We start from the raw sequence: 21,473 nt of genomic DNA, 5'->3' as shown, positions 1-21,473 counted from the left end.
GGCCTAAGGCATTTGCACTGCAACGTGCCCTGCAATTTTTTTTTTTTTTTTTTGCATGGCAGTGTTGCAGCCCGGTGTTGCACCGCTGCATTTGCGATGCGGTGTTGCACGGCGGTAGATGACGCCTGGCCCCGTCAGTAGCCGCTTTGTGTCTGGCAACCCCTCGGCGGGGCTCGAATCCGCCTAGCCCGACCTCCTTCCGGGGCGGACCGCGCAGACTCCCGGGCTGATAAGCTCCCCACCACCAAAGTTTGAAGGCAGTGAGGAGGCGCGCGAGCCCGGCAGAGGAGCCCGGGAGGTGGGGGGGACAGCGGCAGCTCGAGCCACGTGAGTACCGGAGGGGGGGGGGGGAGGCGATCAGATACTCCACCGGGGATTGCCGCAGCGCTGCTACAGCCGCGAGAGTCCCGGGCACCGGATCGGTGCCTCCACGTGTTCCTTTCGTTAGAAGAGGTGGGGGCGCGAGATCCCCCCCCAGTAACGTGGTGCTGGGGTGGACTGGGAATCGCGGGTGGTGGTGGGGGGGGGGGGGCGATCATAGGCTGGTTTAAAAAAAATTGTCCTTGATGCCCTTCTCGAGCGTTTCCTCGCCGTTTCAATCACTAATTCGTGTCGTTTCGTTTCGTTTCGTTGGAACTTTGGGAAACTTTCTGCAGGCTCGATCTCGGGATGTCCGCTCAGTGCAGGCATTTTCACCAAACCACCTGGATGGTCTCCTTGACCCCCCCTCCCCCCCGATCTGTGACCTTTTGCTGCTGCCACGTTTTTGTGAGTCTGGGCTGTCTCGTTGCCAGCTATTTCTGTACTTGCTTGATCCAGGGAACGTGACCAGCCTCCAGACAAGCGGGGCACCTTTCACACCCTCCGGTTTGGGGGGCTACTGAAACCCAAAGAATGCAAAGTCACCCACACAAGGACAAACAGAGGCTGCGTGACTTACTGCATGGTTTATATGACTCACTTTGGGCCTTAAGCTAGTCATGTTTCTCACCTATCTTCTCTCAATTCCAGCCAGTCACCCCATTGTTGTCTATTCAAATTTTTTTTGTGTTCACATTAGTAGTACTTTTCTATGTTAGGATGAGTACTATTATGAGAATTTTTTTTTTTTTTACTGTATTAATCACATACCCCCAGATTCTATATAAGGTACCCAAATTTGGGCACATGCAGTGGGTACAAATTAATTGGCTAACAAGCTTTATCAGTAAATAAATAGTCTGCCCATTCAGTCTGTGATGGGCAGACTGGATGGATTATTTGGCTTTTGTCTGCTCTCATGTTTTTATAATCATAAAGCTCTATGACCTCACAATGCAGGTGTAAAGAGCATTAGCCTATAGGAATAGGAGATGCAATTGTTAAGAGCCTTAGCCAATGAGGAGAGGAGGAGATAGTGGATACTCTGGATGGGCCATTTGGCCTTTATCTGCCATCATGTTTCTATAACCATAAAGCTCTATGACCTCACAATGCAGTTGTAAGAGCCTTAGCCTATAGGAAGAGGAGATGCAAATGTTAAGAGTCTTAGCCAATAGGGAGAGGAGGAGATAGAGGATGCTGTGGATGGGCCATTTGACCTTTATCTGTCATAATATTTCTATAACCATAAAGCTCTATGACCTCATAATGCAGGTGTAAAGAGCCTTAGCCTATAGGAAGAGGAGATGCAAATGTTAAGAGCCTTAGCCAATAGGGAGAGGAGGATATAGTGGATGCTCTGGATGGACCATTTGACATTTATCTGCCATCATGTTTCTATAATATACAGCTCTATGACCTCACAATGCAGGTGTAAAGAGCCTTAGCCTATAGGAAGAGGAGATGCAAATGCTAAGAGCCTTAGCCAATAGGGAGAGGAGGAGATAGTGGATGCTGAAGATAGACACACTGGATTTGGCCTTTATCTGCTGTCATGTTTCTATGTTTCTAGTGCTAACAACCAGATGATGTTAACTAGCACTTATTAAAATTGTCAAGCCATTTTATAAGCTAAGAATGGTGTTGAACAGGTAGATGTTTATCGCTTGTTTACTCTTTCCAAAAATAGAAGGACTACGGGGCATGTGATGAAGCTATTAAGTAGTAGATTTAAAAACAAACAGGAGAAAATATTTCTTCACTCAATGTGTAATTAAAATCTGGAATTCATTGCCAGAGAATGTGGTGAAAGCAGTTAACTTAGCAGGGTTTAAAAAAGGTTTGCATAATTTCCTAAAAGAAAAGTCCATAAACCATTATTAAGAGGGACTTGGGGAAATCCATGACTTATTCCTAGGATAAGCAGCATAAAATCTGTTTTACTCTTTGGGATCTTGCCAGGTACTTGTGACCTGAGTTGGCCACTGTTGCTGGGCTTGATGAGCCTTTGATTTGCCCCAGTATGGCAGCTCTTATGGATGCCCAAACTCAACCAACAGGAACAGCCCTCTTGAGATTACATGCTAAGCAATATAAGTGTCAGATTTATAGAACAGCGCCTAGCACCTGCGCCCATAAAGTGCCAATTTATGGCATAGGTGCAGCTATTCTGTAAACGTAACGCATAATTTGGCACTTGGACTTTAGGGGTGCCTTATAGAATTGTCTTTTTAAATGTTGAGCTTCTGTGTGTGTGTGCTTGTGTTTTTATAATGGTTGCAGCATGCAAAAAAGAATTGGGTAGGTCCTCTCCAGCTGTGCACAGCTGTGGCCTGTTGAGGCATGGTACGATGTCAAATTAAAAGATAGAAGCCAGACTTCCTTATGGGCCCTGTTTCAGCAATAAACAGGTGAGCACAAGCTAAGTGAGTGGCCTTCAGGAGAATCTGTAACTTCAAAGAACTAGTTTGTCACAATACCTGTTTGAGATTCGTTTTCCTCCTCCCTGTATCCAGCTCACCCCATTTAGAAACATAGAAACATAGAAGATGATGGCAGAAAAGGGCTACAGCCCATCAAGTCTGCCCACTCTGCTTACCCACCCCCTGTCTATGCCCTAATGACCCAATTTCCTTATCTTGACCCTCGTAGGGATCCCACATGGGTATCCCATTTCTTCTTAAAGTCTGGCACGCTGTCTGCCTCGATCACCTGCACTGGAAGCTTGTTCCAATGATCAACCACTCTCTCTGTGAAGAAATACTTTCTGGTGTCTGCAGCAGCCACTCTCTCCTCCTCTCCCTATTGGCTAAGGCTCTTAACATTTGCATCTCCTCTTCCTATAGGCTAAGGCTCTTTACACCTGCATTGTGATGTCATAGAACTTTCTCATTATAGAAACATAGAAACATAGAAGCTGACGGCAGAAAAGGGCTACAGCCCATCAAGTCTGCCCACTCTGCTTACCCACCCCCTGTCTATGCCCCAATGACCCAATTTCCTTATCTTGACCCTCATAGGGATCCCACATGGGTATCCCATTTGTTCTTAAAGTCTGGCACGCTGTCTGCCTCGATCACCTGCACTGGAAGCTTGTTCCAATGATCAACCACTCTCTCTGTGAAGAAATACTTTCTGGTGTCGCCATGAAATTTTCCGCCCCTGAGTTTGAGCGGGTGCCCTCTTGTGGCCGAGGGTCCCTTGAGAAAGAAAATATCATCTTCCACTTCGACACGTCCCGTCAGGTACTTAAATGTTTCGATCATGTCTCCCCTCTTCCTACGTTCCTCAAGAGTGTAGAGCTGCAATTTGTTCAGTGATTTTAGTGATTGATTATGCTCCATTTTCTTGTTTCTTGGAGTGCAATTCCCAAACTTTGTGTCATGATCCCAAATGGGGGTCACAAAATCTTCATCTGAGGGGGTGGGGATTCACAACTTCGTCTATACCAAAAAAATAAAAGACAGAACAACAACCTCATTGACCCACCCACGGCAACTGGGCTGAACGGGAGCCGGGTATTAGTCTGGAGCAGTGGCACCGCAGGAAGGAAACGTAGTACCAGAACTGAGGTAGGGGATGGGGGTCATTGGAGAAAAGATCAAGAAGTTCTGGCTTGGATGATCTGTGCAGAAGTGGTTGCCCCTGCCCTGGCTGCTGCCAGGAGGGGTTAGGGACCGGTCTCTTTCTTGGTTTTTAATTCACCTGCTCCCTTCTCTCTATTAGGAAAGAGGTTCAGGGGATGTGTCCTTCAGCCGAGGTTGAGCACACCCAATAGAGCAGGAAGTGACAAGACAGGACCAGTTTAGAGAGTCCCTTAAAAGTCAGAAGAGAGCAGAGTGCTTGAAAGTGGGAATTTTTTTTTTTTTGTGGGGGGGTGTCCTCAGAGCCTGGGTCTTTGAATATTTACTCTACGCTGTATCTGTTTCCAGCTGTTTTGAATCTGCCAAGGTTAAAAGGTTGCATCTGTTGTCCTGTTATCTGAGGATGGTCCAAGCAGCAGACTTGTGTAGTTACACAACCAACATTCAAAGTGGTTTACACACGGGTACTCCAGCATTTTCCCTATCTGTCCCAGTGGGCTCTTGATTTATCTAATGTACCTGGGGGCAATGGAGAATTAAGCGACTTGCCCAGGGTCACAGGGAGCAGTGTGGAATTTGAACCCACAACCTCAGGTAGCTCTAACCACCGCACCACACTCTCATCACTGAGGAATTAAACAATTTGACGTGTCTGTATACAAATGCTGTAAGAGGAGATTTAGAGTATATAGCACTGAATGATGAGGTAGATATAAGCATCTCAGACCTGGTAGAAGTTGGACAATCAATGGGACACTGTGTTACCTGGGTACAAATTATATCACAAAAGTAGAGTAGATCAGATTGGAGGAAGGGTTGCGCTATATGTTAAAAAGGGAATTGAATGAAACAAAATAATCATTCTGCACGACACAGATAGCAGTGTGGAATCCATTGGGATAGAAATTCCATGTGTGAAGGGAAGGAATTTATGGATAGGGTTATACTACCGTCCCCTGGGACAGAATGAGCAGTTCAGAGATTAGGAGAGCTGGAGTATAATAATGACTGATTTCAACTACCCCAACATTGACTAGATAAATGTTACATCAGGGAGTGCTAGGGAGGTAAAATTCCTAGACGTCATAAGTGACTGCTTCTTGGAGCAACTGGTCCAGGAACCGACAAGAGGGGGAGCTATTTCAGATTTGGTCCTTAGTGGAATGCAGGACAAAGTACAGGAGGTAACTGAAACAGTGATCATAACATGATCAAATTTGAGCTGATAACTGGAGTGACATTGCTAAAGAAATCTACTGTAGCAGCATTTAATTTTCGCAAGGGTGCCTATGATAAAATGAGGAAAATGGTTAAAAAGAAGCTAAAAGGGTCTGTGGCAAGGGTCAGAAGTATAAACCAGGCGTGGATGTTATTTAAAAATACCATCGTGGAAGCTCAGACCAGATATATTCCACTTGTTAAAAAAGGAGGAAGGAAGAGGAAATGAGAGCCAGCGTGGTTAAAAGGTGAAGTGAAAGAGGCTATTACAGCCAAGAAAAAACTTCCTTTAAAGAATGGAAATATGATCTCAATGAAGAAAATAAGAAGAAACATAAGCACTGGCAAGTTAGATGCAAAGCATTGGTAAAGAAATCTAAACAAGAATATGAAGAACAACTTGCCAAAGAGGCAAAAACTCATAGTAACAATTTTTTTGGGTACATCAAATGCAGAAAACATAGGAGGGAATCAGTGAGACCGTTGGATGATCAAGGAGTAAAAGATGTGCTCGGGGAGGATAAGGCCGTAGCGAAGAGACTGCATTATTTGCTTCGGTCTTTACGGAAGAGGATGTGAGAAATCTCCCTGAACCGGAAGTAGTTTTCAAGAGTGATGAATCAGAGGAATTGAAAGACATCTCGGTGAATCTGGAAGATGTACTAAGCCAAATCGACAAGTTAAAGAGTGATAAATCACCTGCACTGGACGGTATACATCCCAGGGTACTGAAAGAACCCAAACAAGAAATTGCGGATCTGTTTTTAGTGATCTGTAACCTGCTAAAATCATCTGTAGTACCTGAAGATTGGAGAGTGGCTAATGTTACGCTGATTTTTTAAAAAGGTTCCAGGGGAGATCTGAGGAATTACAGACTGGTAAGCTTGACCTCAGTGCCAGGCAAAATAATGGAAACAAATAAAAATAAAATTGTGGAACGACAGAGTCAGCACGGGTTCAGCTGAGGGAGGTCCACAACTATGGAGATGGTGCGGTATACAAACCCAAGGTTTAGTTTAGTTTAGTTTAGTCTTGCCTCACCAATTTTTTTGACGTCTTTGAAGGAATGAATAAACGTGGATAAAGGTGAGTCGGTCTAGATTTTCAGAAAGCTTTTGACAAAGTTCTTCATGAGAGGCTCCTGAGAAAATTAAAGAGTCATGGGATAGGTGGCAGAGTTCAGTTATGGATTAGGAATTGATTATTGGATAGAAACAGAGGGTAAGATTAAATGGCCATTTTTCTCAATGGAGGAGAGTAAATAGTGGTATGATGCAGGGATCTGTATCGGGACTGGTGCTATTTAACTTATTTATAAATGATCCGGACGTTGGAAAAACAATGCGCGGCGGCAGTGAAGAACGCGAATAGAATGCTAGGCATGATAAAGAAGGGAATCATGAGTAGATCGGAGAAAATTATAATGCCGCTTTATAGAGCGATGGTTAGACCACACTTGGAATACTGCGTCCAGCATTGATCTCCATATCTAAAGAAGGATATCAAACTGCTAGAGAGGGTGCAGAGACGAGCAGCAAAGCTGGTGAAAGGTATGGAGAACCTGGATTACGAGGAAAGACTTAAGAGACTGGGGTTGTTCTCCCTTGAGAAAAGGAGACTGCGAGGAGATATGATCGAGACTTTCAAAATACTGAAAGGAATCGACACAATAGAGCAGGAAAAAACATTATTTACAATGTCCAATGTGGCACGGACAAGAGGACATGGACTGAAACTAAGGGGGGACAAATTCAAGACAAATATCAGGAAATTCTGCTTCACGCAACGAGTGGTGGACACCAGGAATGCTCTCCCAGAAGAGGTAATTGCGGAATCCACCGTTCTAGGATTTAAGGGTAAGTTAGATGTACATCTCCTTATGAGAGGCATAAAGTGACATGGGTAAGGGTAATCTAGATGCACTTCTCTTTTCGAGAAGCTTAGAGCGATATGGGGACCAAAACTATGCCAGGGTACACCTGGCGGGGCCTACGCATGTGCGGATCGCCGGACTTGATGGACCTAGGGTCTGTTCCGGAGATGGCAATTCTTATGTTCTTATGAATGAAGTCATTCAATTTGCAGATGATACTAAACCGTTCAGGGTTGTTAAAATGCATATGGCATGTGAAAAACTGCAGGAAGACCTTAGGAAATTGGAAGATTGGGTGTCCAAATGGCAGATCAAATTTAATGTGGACAAGTGCATATTAGGAAGAACAAATCATAGTTACCAGATACTAGGGTCCACCTTGGGGGGGTCAGTGCTCAAGAAAAAGATCTAGGTGTCATCATGGACAATATGCTGAAACCTTCCGCTCAATGTGCGGCAGTGGCCAACCCCCCCCCCCCCTCAAGATGCTAGGAATTATTAGAAAAGGGATGGTAAACAAGACTAAGAACGTTATAATGCCTCTGTGTCACTCAATGGTGCGACCTAACCTTGAGTATTGCGTTCAGTTCTGGTTTCCTTATCTTAAAAAAGATATAGCGGCACTAGAAAAGGTCCAAAGAAGAACAACCGAGATGAAAAAGGGAATGGAAATCCTCTTGTATGAGGAAAGATTAAATAGGTTTGGGCTCTTCAGCTTGGAAAAGAGACAGCTGAGGGGGGAACATAAGAGTTGCCGCTGCTGGGTCAGACCAGTGGTCCATCGTGCCCAGCAGTCCACTCCCGCGGCGGCCCTTAGGTTAAATACCAGTGCCCTAACTGAATCTAGCCTAACCTGCGTACGTTCTGATTCAGCAGGAACTTGTCCAACTTTGTCTTGAATCCCTGGAGGGTGTTTTCCCCTATGACAGACTCCGGAAGAGCGTTCCAGTTTTCTACCACTCTCTGGGTGAAGAACTTCCTTACATTTGTACAGAATCTGTCCCCTTTTAACTTTAGAGAGTGCCCTCTCGTTCTCTCGACCTTGGAGAGGGTGAACAAACTGTCTTTATCTACTAAGTCTATTCCCTTCATTATCTTGAATGTTTCGATCATGTCCCCTCTCAGTCTCCTCTTTTCAAGGGAGAAGAGGCCCAGTTTCTCTAATCTCTCACTGTACGGCAACTCCTCCAGCCCCTTAACCATTTTAGTCGCTCTTCTCTGGACCCTTTCGAGTAGTACTGTGTCCTTCTTCAAGTACGGCAACCAGTGGGGGCGTACCATGGCCCGGTTAACGGCGTGATAACCTTCTCCGATCAGTTTGTGATGATCCCCTTCTTAATCATTGAGCATTTTGTTTGCCCTTTTCGCCGCTGCCTCACATTGCGTGGATGGCTTCATCGACTTGTCAACCAGTACTTCCAAGTCTCTTTCCTGGGGGGGGGGGGGGTCTCTCCGAGTACTGCGCCAGACATCTTGTATTCGTGTATAAGATTTTTTTTACCAACATGCATCACCTTACACTTATCCACGTTAAACCTCATTTGCCATGTCGCGGCCCATTTCTCAAGCGTGTTTAGGTCACGTTGCAGGTCTTCGCAATCCTTCTGTGTCTTCACTACTCTGAATAATTTCGTATCGTCTGCAAATTTTATCACCTTGCTCGTCGTACCAATTTCCAGGTTGTTTATAAATATGTTGAAGAGCATGGATCCAAGCACCGAACCCTAAGGCACTCCACTCGTGATGCTTTTCCAGTCCGAGTGGAGATATGATTGAAATCTACAAAATCCTGAGTGGTGTAGAATGGGCACAAATGGATTGATTTTTTTTTACATTCGATGAAGTTACAGAATAATACTTTTAAAACCAATAGGAGGTAATATTTTTTTCACTCAGAGAATAGTTAAGCTCTGGAATGTGTTGCCAAAGGATGTGGTAAGAGTGGTTAATGTAGTTGGCATAAAAAAAAAAGGTTTGGAAAGGTTCCTGGAGGAAAAGTCCATAGTCAGCTGTTGAGATAGACATGAGGGAAGCCACTGCTTGCCGTGGATTGGTGGCATGGAATTCTGCTACTATTTGGGTCTTTGCTGATACTTGTGATTTGGATTGGCCTCTGTGAAGACAGGATAGATGGAGCATTGGTCTGACCCAGCAGTAACTTGTTCTTATGATTTGCTGCTAGGGGCTGTGTACATCTCTGTGAAATATTTCACCCCAAAAAGTCAAAGTGCTGGGAGACACAGGAACTTTTAACTGTAACAGAACCTCTAGAATATTTTTCCATACATCAAGGAATCCTCAATTTATGTAAACATAGTTATTATATATATTTATAGAAACAGAGTCTACAATTTCTTGAGCTTCTGAAGAGAGCTCAAAGAACCCAGTTTCGCAATCACTGCAGGCAAACCCTCTCCCTCAGACTTTGGCTGGTTCTGGTACAACATTTTCTATCCTATCCTGTCAGCTAAGACATATATTTCTAAACCTAGTCGGTGCTAAAGATAATCTGATCGATATGTCCCACAGAAAGACATGTCCTCTGCCTCATTCTTACAACATTTTAATTATTTTTAGTGAGCTGAACTTGTTTTTCTGCATTTTTTTACTTCTGTTCCTGAAGTTGCTCACTCTGGTTTGTAGATATCAGGAAATAGACTTTAGACTTCGCTGTGGATTGTCGGAACCTGTGTTGTTCAGATTGGAGCTTTGATTGGGTGCTTCCTTAGATTGATGACCCGGTATATAAAGTTAAGCTTTGTGTTTGGAGTGGAGAGGGATATTTTTTTTTCTTTTATGTGTGGGTATTAATATCTATTTGCTTATCAGAAACACTTTTCAGGGACAGGTGGGTGCCTTAAATGTAACCTTCCCCGTACCACTGGAGTTCGCAGGCAATGTGGTGAAAGTTTGGCAGACTTGACTGTTTCAGGAGTGGTACCTAGGACCCTGAGGCTCACGGAGAAGCCATGTGACCGAACCCAGTGCTACCAAACTACTCCTTCACTTATAATTCTCTGGGGATGGCATTTGATGTAGCGGGACATGTCAGGATAGGAGTTAGGGGCAGGATGGGAGGATGGCCTTCTAATTTCAACCTTTTGACGATTCCTTTTTTGCTTAGACTGCACCTGAAAGCCACATGTTAATCTGCCTTTAGTTTTCTGATTAATCTGATCAAATTTAAAACACCTTATATACTCAGATTTTTGGGCCAAAACATTGGCCTAAAAACGTGGGTCTTTGTTTATATTTGAGTCCACACTTGAATGTAAGCCTCTCTCCAACTTTCGTATAAAAAATCTCTTATATCTGGCATCCCAAGTCCTCTAAATATTCCTCACACTTTTACCTCTAACCCTTTGTTGTAGTTCCTTCCTATTTCATCTACTGTAAACCGCGCCGAGCTCTACAAACGTGGAGATGATGCGGTATAGATTAGATTAGATTACTTCTCTAACTAACTAAAAAAAAAGGTAAATTTAAACCTACTAAGGGTCTCTGACTGTGGGGAACAGAGTTGCGGGTCCGGGGCAGGCCCAAAATTCGAGGCAGGCATCTGATTCCTCCCATTGGCGACTGGGGCTGCGGTCCATGCTGTTTGCTGGCTGCCGGGAAGAAGGGGGAGTCAGGAGTCGGAGGCGCATCTGGATTGCGATGAGCCCTACCTTCGGTCCCGTTCCCGCTAAACCGGCTGGCAATGAAGAACCAGACGCCTCGGGGTGGGGGGGGGGGTCTTCCCTCTTGCCAAGTCACTCAGTCTCAATCCCGCCCCCTTCCTGATTTTGAGGGGTTTTTAAACAGGCTGCTCAAGATGAACAGAAAAATAAAATCGCCAGATAACAAAGGTGGACGATGGTTTTTATTTACAATTTAGGGACTGAAATATTGCCAACTTTGAAAATTTACATCTGTTGTATTTATGTTTTGGACTGTTCCGGAAGAAATACATTGCTCTCTATTTCTCTTCTGGTGTACTGTGTGCAGAGTCTGGCATATTAGGGTTTTGTTTGCGTACAATAGTACTTTTAGGGCTCCTTTTACGAAGGTGCGCTAGCGTTTTTAGCGCACGCACATGATTAGTGCACGCCAGCCGAAAAACTACTGCCTGCAGGGCACGCTAAAACCGCCAGCGCACCTTTGTAAAAGGGTTTGTATTTAAAAAAGGGGGTTTTTTCTTCCCCTGTGTGACTGAGGCCAGGTGTTCTGGTGGGGATGACAAATGACACTCACGTACTCAAATTTCTAACCTCAGTTTATATTCGACTCAACCGTTTTCCCTCCATTTTGGGGGAGGGGGGAAAGGTTGCCTCGGTTTATGTTCGGATCGGTTCATAGTGGAGCATATATGGCATTTATTTCTGTATGTTATCTTCAAAAGTAGACTGCCACAGCTGCCACGCCGTGTCACGGCAAATAATACAACCATGTTACACGCCATTGTTAATGCACCTTCAGTAGCTTTCAGTTCAATACAGAGCACGGTTCAAGATTTTCACCTTAACCCACGATGTGTCACATACAGGATCTCCCGCTTAGCGGCTTTCTTTAATCACTTCCTGTACTCCGGCCCGACTGCTAGGCCCAGAAGCACGAATCCTGTGCACGTGTTCCCCCCCGCCGCTGTGCCGCTGCTCTGGGTTGCCCACCTGTTCAGCTGTGCCTGGAATCATCTTTTAAGTAATTTAAGGCTGCACAAAATCTCTTCTTTTCACTCAGGCCTTTGGGATTTTGTCAGAGAGTGGCTTGTACTATTAAGGGCCGATGTCCGTGCCTAATTCTTATAAGCTCTTTATGCTTTGAGTTCTTTGCAGTGACCTGGTTCCCTTTATCTCTCGTTCCACTGGCCTTCCTTTCATTCTACTGTAGGGCATATACTGCTTCGCTGTGCATGTCAGGAAAGGCAGTATGGCAGATTTAGGGGCTCATTTTCCAAGCATTTAGACGCACAAAGTACCACAGAAACCTCTGGTACTGTGTGTGTTTTAAATGCTTGGAAAACGAACCCCTCTATATACATTGAAAAAGGTAGCACATGAAGTCAATAAACCGGCAGAGTCTGAAAACTTTAGGTGGCGGGGGCAGAAGAGGGTTGGCAGAAAATGATTTTAGGTAAAGGCATTATCAGACGCCACAGGGGTAGGATTGCCTGAGGAAAGTCACAAGCCTGATAGATAAGTCCACGGATGGGTGACAGGAAGACACTTCATCCCCTCTCTCCAGATTGAGGCTATTTCAGAAGGTTAAAAACAGTGCAGAGACGTTTAGGAAGTGTTCTAATGACTTCTCTCGGACTCTGCTTTTTTTTTTTGTTTCACATGATAAAATGCAGAGTCAGCTGCAAAATGATACTCTTCCGAGTAATGTGCTTGCCTGAGTTTATTGGAAGGAGAGGAAGATAGATTTCTTGGCTTGTTTAAACCTCTTTTCATGCCAGCTAATGAGAGCCAAGATCATGCTGGGCCCTTGTGGGTCAAAATCTAAGAACGCTTAAGTCACTTATTAATGTTCAAGTGGTTTCCCGTCTTTCTTTTCTCTGCCTCTATACTACAGTGGGTTTCCAGCAATAAAATGGAACGTTGTTAGCGTGTCTGCTACAGCCACCCTCGGTTCCCTCTACTGGAATCTTAATGGCACCCAAAAGGCTTTGTGGAGTCCTGAGCTCATTTGGGCATTTTAAATTTTAGAATGGTTTAACGCTTGGCAGGAGAAGTTCCTGGGTCAGCCCCTGGGCTTCCTGGTTGGGTCACGGCAGACCTGAACTGAGATACCGGTTGCAGATTTCAGCTTCTGGGCCTGTTGGGTTTGAGGTCACAGTTATGTTTGCAATTGAAATCCTGTTTTGTGTGGTGGTAGAGTGTGAAAAAAATTGCTTAGTGTGGGGGCTTCAAAGGACAGGGTTCAGAGGGTCCTCAGGGGCCACAGGGAACTCCTCAAGCCTTCGACATGGAATCTCCTTCCTCATTCTCCTCATTTTTAACCTTGGGCTGTATTTCCATAGAATGGTTTTGAGATTGTACGTCTTTATGTGGTACTGTTGCCACGTGTCTGTGTCCCACCCTCTCCACCTCCCACCTTCGGCTCAGATAAAGCTTTGGGTACAGGTTTGAAAGCCTGGAGGTGCAGAGTGGTGGTGTATGGGAGAAAGATTTGTGGATCTGAGCTTGTTGGGGAGGACGGGATATAAAATTAACCAAATAAATTGAGGAAAAAGAAGAAATTGAATGTGACGTTATGAAGAGTCAGAGTTAGAGCTCTCTACAGTCTGTAAGTTTCTGTGTTGGGGTTTTTTTTTTTGTCTGTTACCTTTTTAATCTTTTATTATGCTCCATCTTTCAGTTTTCTGTCTGTCTCTTGCCTCAAATCTTCGGTTTATCCCCCACCATCCCTTCTTTTAACATGGTGGTTAGAGCAGCAGGTCAAGGACTGGGGAAGCCAGAGTTCAAATTTGCTTCTCCCACTGACTCTCCTTGAGACCTCTGGCAAGTCAATTCACCCTCAGTTGCCTCGGGTATAACGAAGACTGTAAGCCCTCTTACATAGAAACATGATGGCAGATAAAGGCCAAATGGCCCATCCAGTCTGCCCATCCACTATCTCCTCCTCTCCCTATTGGCTAAGGCTCTTAACATTTGCATCTCCTCTTCCTATAGGCTACGGCTCTTAACATTTGCATCTCCTCTTCCTATAGGCTAAGGCTCTTTACACCTGCATTGTGAGGTCATAGAGCTTTATGGTTATAGAAACATGATGGCAGATAAAGGCCAAATGGCCCATCCAGTCTGTCCATCTGTAGCATTCACTATCTCCTCCTCTCCCTATTGGCTAAGGCTCTTAACATTTGCATCTCCTCTTCCTATAGGCTAAGGCTCTTTACACTTGCATTGTGAGGTCATAGAGCTTTATGGTTATAGAAACATGATGGCAGATAAAGGCCAAATGGCCCATCCAGAGCATCCACTATATCCTCCTCTCCCTATTGGCTAAGGCTCTTAACGTTAACATCTCCTTTTCCTATAGGCTAAGGCTCTTTACACTTGCATTGTGAGGTCATAGAGCTTTAGGGTTATAGAAACATGATGGCAGATAAAGGCCAAATGGCCCATCCTGTTTGCCCATCTGCAGCATCCACTATCTCCTCCTCTCCCTATTGGCTAAGGCTCTTAACATTTGCATCTCCTCTTCCTATAGGCTAAGGCTCTTTACACCTGCATTGTGAGGTCATAGAGCTTTATGGTTATAGAAGCATGACGGCAGATAAAGGCCAAATGGCCCATCTAGTTTGCCCATCCTCAGTAACCATTATCTCTCTCTCCGAGAGATCCCACGTGCCTATCCCAGGCCCTCTTGATTCAGACACAGTCTCTGTTTCTACCATCTCTTCCGGGAGACTGTTCCACGCATGTACCACTGTTTCTGTAAAAAAGTATTTCCTCAGATTACTCCGGAGCCTATTACCTCTTAACTTCATCCTATGCCCTCTCATTGCAGAGTTTCCTTTCAAATGAAAGAGACTCGACTCGTGCGCATTTACATTACGTAGGTATTTCAACGTCTCTTGGTCACGAACCCACCACTTGTTCTTTCACCTTGCACGCAGATTTGGAAATGACAAGTACTTAAATCTAGAGTCCAGCGTTCGTGCCAGCATCTTAGTAGGGGCTTACCTCTCCCTTGTATGCATTTGAAAATGTTTGGTTTGATATTGGTTTGGCACATACTGCTACTACTGTATATTATTTCTATAGCGCTACCAGATGCATACAGCGCTGTACATTAAACACGCAAGACATGGTCCCTGCTCAGAAGAGCTTATAGTCTAATAATGACAGTGACAGAGAACAAAATACATGTTGTGTAACTACAATCAGTAGAAAAATGCAGTGCAAGTATTCTCCTTTTTGCAGGTTTCCTGCCTGGAGGTAAAGTTGTTTGCTTAGTAAGTTCCAGTGCTACCAATGTCGTGCACAGAATGCTTGGGTGCCCTGGGGAAAAAGAGGGGATGATGCCCTTGAATTAAGTCTCTGGTGTTGCCCCATTTGGAATCCTTCATGCAATGCTGGAAACTCCACCTGCACAGGGCAGTGGAGACCTGACTCTTAAAGTGTGCCATCCCTGCATTGCACTCTGGGCCTGTTTTACAAAGCCACGTTAGCGGCTGCAGTGCGGTAACGGCCCCGAAGCCCATAGAGATTTAAAGGCCTTCGGAGCTGTTGCTGCCCAGCTTTGTGAAACAGGCCCTCAGTGTTTTGATATATCGACCATCCTTGCCGAGAAACACATTCTACTCTTTGCTGCTCTGAGTACATTCTTGGAGCTTGGAGAAGGCAGGAGGCGTGTTGGCGGTTACAGTTTTTGCCAGGGCGATCTTAGTTTTATGATGAGGGTTTGCTTGTGATAACTGAAAGCACATTATATCCTTACTAATCTTCCCTATTATGCACTGATCCTGCAGCGTGGGAGCGAGATTTGTGGAAAACTAGCCTTCTAAGAAGGTGAAATATTTGCATGAGGGTTGGTCGAGGAGTGAACAAGGAGGCAGGAGGGGTAGGTTCTCATGTTTGCTTTTCATTGTGTAATTAGTGTTCTTGGAGCACGGTGCACGTTCTTCCTTATTCCCTCCCACCCCTAGATTTCACTATTTCACGATAGCAGGGATGCCTTCCTCACCACCCCTTACCCACAGGGCTCCGACTACTGCAGGGCAGCCTTGCAGGGTCCTGGAATCCAGGGCTGTGGAGTTGGAGTCGAGGAGTCGGAGACAATTTTGTGTGCATGGAGTCGGAGTCGTGGGTACCAGAGACTGAGGAGTCAGAGTCAAAGGATATCTACTGACTCCACAGCCCTGAGTAGGGCTGTGGAGTCAGAGTTGGAGTCGGAGTCGAGGAGTTGGAGACAATTTTGGGTACCTGGAGTCGGAGTTGTGGGTACCAGAGACTGCGGAGTCGAAGGATTTATCTGCTGACTCCACAGCCCTGCTGGAATCAAAACTAGATCTCACGTGATATTGCTAACCACTGAGAAAAGACACTGTATACCACCTGGTTGCTAGCCTTGTGTCTGTTTACCTGACCTTTTTAAATATTTAATTTTAACCCCCTCGGTGAGCTTTGCAGCTTTCTAGGTCTGAGTTAGCTGGCAGCAGTGACCTCGTTGAAACTCAGGGTAAAAATAATGGTCATGGTTGACTTGCGTACGGGTCAGTGAGGCCTAAAGGGAAGACTGAGTCCAAGGTTGAGCTGAGAATTAGAACTCTATTTTTGGCAGATTTGGATAAAATGTATTTTGCTCTTATGTACGATCTTAGTTTTGCTTTTCAGATTCTCTGCTGGGGAGGGCGGGGACGCCTTCGTTTTAACACTCTCTGTGTATATCTTTATCACAGCCATTATATCCCTACCCTGTTTATTTTTTATGTATTGTTTTTAAAGAGATCCTTCTACTAACAGGCATTGCTCTGGGTTTAACAAGCTATATGGCAAGATTTTTAATGTGCGGCAAGCCCAAAAACTGACGTTGCATCCAGAAGGGGCGTTTCCTCTATATTTAATGTGTTATCATTCACGTTAACATGTGATATCTGCTCCTGGCTAACCGTAGAAGCATTTAACTGCCTGCTCTTTAGGCGGTGGTAAGGGGGGGTCTCGCATTAACCCTGCGTTAGCCAGTTAACGTGTGGTAACGATAATGTTCTAGGTAGTGTTTCTTTGCCCACGCTGCATCCCTTAAGGGGGGAAAAAAAAAATCTGAAAATGCAGCAGTGCCCGGTTTAACACTTGGGGCTCCTTTTACTAAGCTGTGAGAGCGGTATTAGCGCACGCTAGATGCTAACGCCCGCATTGAGCCGGCGTTAGTTCTAGCCGCGTAGCGTGCGCTAAAAACAGTATCACAGCTTAGTAAAAGGAGCCCTCGGAAACAGGCAAACTGTCACAAAACACCTTAATACAGTCACACGGTCGCCTGTTTCTGTGCATTAAGGCCTCAATTCCGTATACGTCACCTAAAAAATCAGCACAGACTAATCTTTCGTTTAGCATGATTCTATAAAAGATAAACGCGGTGCATAGACTCAAGCTTAGTGCCATCTAAACCAGTGTTTTTCAACCTTTTTACACCTATGGACCAGCAGAAATAAAAAAAATTATTCTGTGGACCGGCATCGGTCCGTGGACCGGCCCATCTCTACCCAATCTCCACCCCAGACCCCGCCCCCATAATAGTACTAATTGCACCTTGCACGTCCCTTGCCTCATCTGGAGATCTATGTACATGCACTGCTTTCAATGCATATTCATTGGGGAAATCATGAAAACCCGACTGGATTGCGGCCCTCAAGGAGGGACTTTGAGATCCCTGCTTTAAAATCATAAATGTTTGAAGCTTGTGTGGTTAAGGTAGACGCAGGGGTAGGGAACTCCGGTCCTCGAGAGCCGTATTCCAGTCGGGTTTTCAGGATTTCCTCAATGACTGTGCATGAGATCTATTTGCATGCACTGCTTTCAATGCATATTCATTGGGGAAATCCTGAAAACCCCACTGGAATTCGGCTCTCGAGGACCGGAGTTCCCTACCCCCGAGGTAGAGCTTGCAGGAATGGGACAGGGACAGAACTCGGGGGGACAAATTTATCCCCGTGTCATTCTCTAATTGCAACTAGAATCGACTCATTAAATGAACTCATTAGTTTCCCCAGAATTCTATAGTTTCAACGGTTCTCCCTTCTGCTTCTATTTCCTATCTCCCCTCTTTTCAACCTTTCAAAGTCCTTTAGATCATTGTAGACTTATTAGAATGTTTATTTTCTTATTTTTCTCATCTATCTCTATTTTTATTTCTTCATTACTCTACTAATTGTCATTTTCCCAGGTACTTTAGTTAGATTGTGAGCCTTTGGGACAGTAAGGGAACTTCTAAGTACCTATCTTACTTATAATTTTAATGCACCCTATTGCCTATTTTCTGTAAACCGCTTAGAATCCTAATGGAATTTAGTGGTATTTAAGAAATAAATTACATTACATTACATTACAACTTAAGTCCAAATTAAAATGGAGGATGCTTAAAATGGTTTCAAGCTGGTCATGCGGTGGGATTTTCTATTTTCCTTGGCTGATATTTGCTACTGGTAAATGCTGTGACATGAGAGAGGAGGCAGCAATGATTTATTTTCTCCTTCTCCCTTCCCTGCCTCCTGCCAAAGTTCAGGATCCTTGTGGGAGGACTGACTGGAGGTGTTTTAAAACCAGGCTGAGGTCTGACATTGAGCATTTCTCGTTTTCTGCACCAGATGCTGGTCCTGTGTAAGACCTTGTACTTGAATTCGCTGACCGGGTAATTTTCCCATTGATTTTTTGGTTATCTTTACAAGTCAGGCCCAGTTATGCCAAATGGGGATAGTAAACCACCGCCACAGCCGTGTGTGTAATACGTACGGAAGGAGATTCCTGCTGATTGATGGCTTTGGCTGCTGTCTTGAATTTGTTTTATCGCTGTGCATTTATTTTGTAACAAACTGCTCTGTCTCGCCGCGAACTATTTTGGAAAGCTGAGTTATAAATTGAACTAAATAATTCATATCCATGTAGCATGTGCTGTGGGAAATGTTCCCAGAATGGCAGCTGAAAGCAGTGTCCTCTGAGTCCCGATTGGGGTGTCACTTTGATTCGGACAGGTCGCGGAGTTTGGCTGAAGGAGGGAGGGGGCAGATGATGGGGGAGCATTGCAGATGTGGAAAATGTGTGTGTGGGGGGTGGGCGTGAGGGAAACAAGTTCAGACTTGTATGACCTCTGTCACAGCCCCATCACCCGTCTCTGTCTTGCTTGTATGACCTCTGTCACAGCCCCATCACTTTGTCTCTAAAACATCTGTAAATCATGTGGGGGTTTTGGGGGGGAAAGAAGGGGGGGGGGTTGGGATAGGAAATACACATTTTATCTGTGGGATCTTGCAGTTGTGAGGGAAAGTTTTAGCATTTGGAGGGGCGTCTTCCTTTTTTCACAGAATGTTGACCTCAGAATATCACTTGGAGCCAGAACATGCCGGAGACACGACCCCCAGGGAAAAGCTGCAGCGGGGTAGCTGCCATCACCCTTAACCCTGCAAGAGTCTGGCATGTGACTTACCCGTGCTCCGGCTGTCATTGGTACACGAATGACAGATATGCATGATGGAAGCAGGGATTTGCAGAGCTGTGCACAGCAAAACGTATATTTCAGAGTCTTGCTTGACCTTCCTTTGAGCGTGCGGGAGGGGTTGAGCTCATCTTTTTTTGAACAGTGCACTGGCTAGTGGCTGCCTGTCTTGTGTTAATTTTTTGACCTCGGTAACAGATGATAGCTGGAAGGATAAATCCTTAGAGGCTGGACCTTACTTTTTAAAAACTGCTCAGCTGCTGTGTCGGGGATTCCAGCAGTCCCTCTTGTTTTGGACACCAATCAACATTTTCTCCAGCCAGGAAGATTATTTTCATTCAGTTGTGGGAAATGCAGAGCAAGGCAGCTGGAAGTTTTTTGGAATGCAAATTCAGGTTATTCTTTCTTTATTCAGTTTTCCTAGGGGAGCTCAGAATGGTTTACATGAATTTATCCAGGTACCCAAGCATTTTTCCCTGTCTCTCCTGGTGGGCTCACAATCTGGGGGATTAAGTGACTTGCCCAGGGTCACAAGGAGCAGTGTGGGCTTGAACCCACAACCTCAGCTTTAACCACTGCTCCACTCTGAATTCAAAATGGAGTCAAAGTGAGCCAAGTATAGGACAATGAAGCTATAGTGACATCACTGATGAGGTTGGCTCTTATTGGTGGAATGAGGCATTATGATGTCACAATACTAGCTCTGGTTACCAGAGGCTGAAACTTGTCACACTATTTATTTATTAAATTTCTATACCGTTCTCCCAGGGGAGCTCAGAATGGTTTACATGAATTTATCCAGGTACCCAAGCATTTTTCCCTGTCTGTCCTGGTGGGCTCACAATCTGGGGGGATTAAGTGACTTGCCCAGGGTCACAAGGAGAAGCATGGGATTGAACCCACAACCTCAGGGTGCTGAGGCTGTAGCTTTAACCATTGTGCCACACTCTCCCCCAAGGTGGCGTATGTCCCTGACCTTCACTTTTACCTGTAACTGGTATTTGGTAATGTAGGTAACATTTCATTTCTTCTTCTTGTGCTCAAACTGTGTTGCTGGATCCTCCACACCAGAGTTGGCTGCCTGTACATTTTCTAAATTATAACTGATTTGGGATTAGATTAGAATGAAACATGGGTGTCAAATCTGAATAAAAACATTAATGTAGTGTATGTGTTTTTTGGGGGTGGGTGGGGGTGAGGGTTTAGCAGAGGGGGTAGGTGTTGCCTATTTTCTAATGCTGTTCTGTCATGCACAATAATTTGTGCTGAGCGTAGAAATCTTTGCTAGATGCCATGAATTCAAACCAGCTTAAGTGAGACTGAGAAAAAAAAGATCCTGGTGCTTCCAGGGTATCAGAAGAGCTGGATTGCACATAAAACACCCTGGAACAATATCCCTTGTAAAAATATTCATTGAAGATCTGAAATCGCCTGACGTGGTCTTCTAAGGAAAAGCTATTGCCTTCTGTTTGACAAGTTTCTGCAGTGCAGGGCATAGAACTGACTCTAATAGTCAAGATAGGTGCAAATAATGCGTGCTGTTTATGAGTAAGGATTTTTTTTGCAACATTACTGCTGCCATTAGTTCTTGAAAATTTATATACCTCTGAAGCAGGCAAAAGCAGAAGTGCATCTGTGTCAGGTGATTTTAGCTCTGCAGTAAGTACTTCCAAATTCGATACTGCTCCAGAGTGCTCATGTTTGATCCACTCCTCTTATCCTGTGCTTGCTGGGGTAGGCCTCTCTCATAGCCTGAGCTAGCTGGGGTAGGCCTCTCTCTTATCCTGTGCTTGCTGGGGTAGGCCTCTCTCATAGCCTGAGCATGCTGGGGTAGGCCTCTCTTTTATCCTGAGCGTGCTGGGGTAGGCCTCTCTCATAGCCTGAGCTAGCTAGGGTAGGCCTCTCTCTTATCCTGTGCTTGCTGGGGTAGGCCTCTCTCATAGCCTGAGCATGCTAGGGTAGGCCTCTTTCATAGCCTGAGCTAGCTGGGGTAGGCCTCTCTCTTATCCTGTGCTTGCTGGGGTAGGCCTCTCTCATAGCCTGAGCATGCTAGGGTAGGCCTCTCTCATAGCCTGAGCTAGCTGGGGTAGGCCTCTCTCTTATCCTGTGCTTGCTGGGGTAGGGCTCTCTCATAGCCTGAGCATGCTAGGGTAGGCCTCTCTCATAGCCTGAGCTAGCTGGGGTAGGCTTCTCTCTTATCCTGTGCTTGCTGGGGTAGGCCTCTCTCTTATCCTGTGCTTGCTAGGGTAGGCCTGTCTCATAGCCTGAGCTAGCTGGGGTAGGCCTCTCTCTTATCCTGTGCTTGC

At 45.1% G+C, this 21,473-nt stretch overlaps 1 protein-coding gene across 2 annotated transcripts in view; it reads left to right on the top strand.

The window, feature by feature from the left end:
• The first annotated feature begins 213 nt into the window (after positions 1 to 213).
• The window catches only part of SLC16A1 (solute carrier family 16 member 1), a 55,561-nt gene continuing 34,301 nt past the window's right edge, over positions 214 to 21,473 (top strand). The window contains exon 1 of one of the 2 annotated variants that reach the window (XM_033919402.1): positions 214 to 327. The gene's annotated coding sequence lies outside the window, so the exon portion shown is untranslated. Of the gene's footprint in view, positions 328 to 18,234; positions 18,367 to 21,473 lie in introns of those variants that run through there. The other variant, XM_033919404.1, reaches the window with a different exon arrangement.

Source organism: Geotrypetes seraphini, chromosome 13, assembly GCF_902459505.1.
Source record: "Geotrypetes seraphini chromosome 13, aGeoSer1.1, whole genome shotgun sequence".
NCBI classification, from domain to species: domain Eukaryota; kingdom Metazoa; phylum Chordata; class Amphibia; order Gymnophiona; family Dermophiidae; genus Geotrypetes; species Geotrypetes seraphini.
This window is presented reverse-complemented; position numbering and strand designations above follow the sequence as displayed.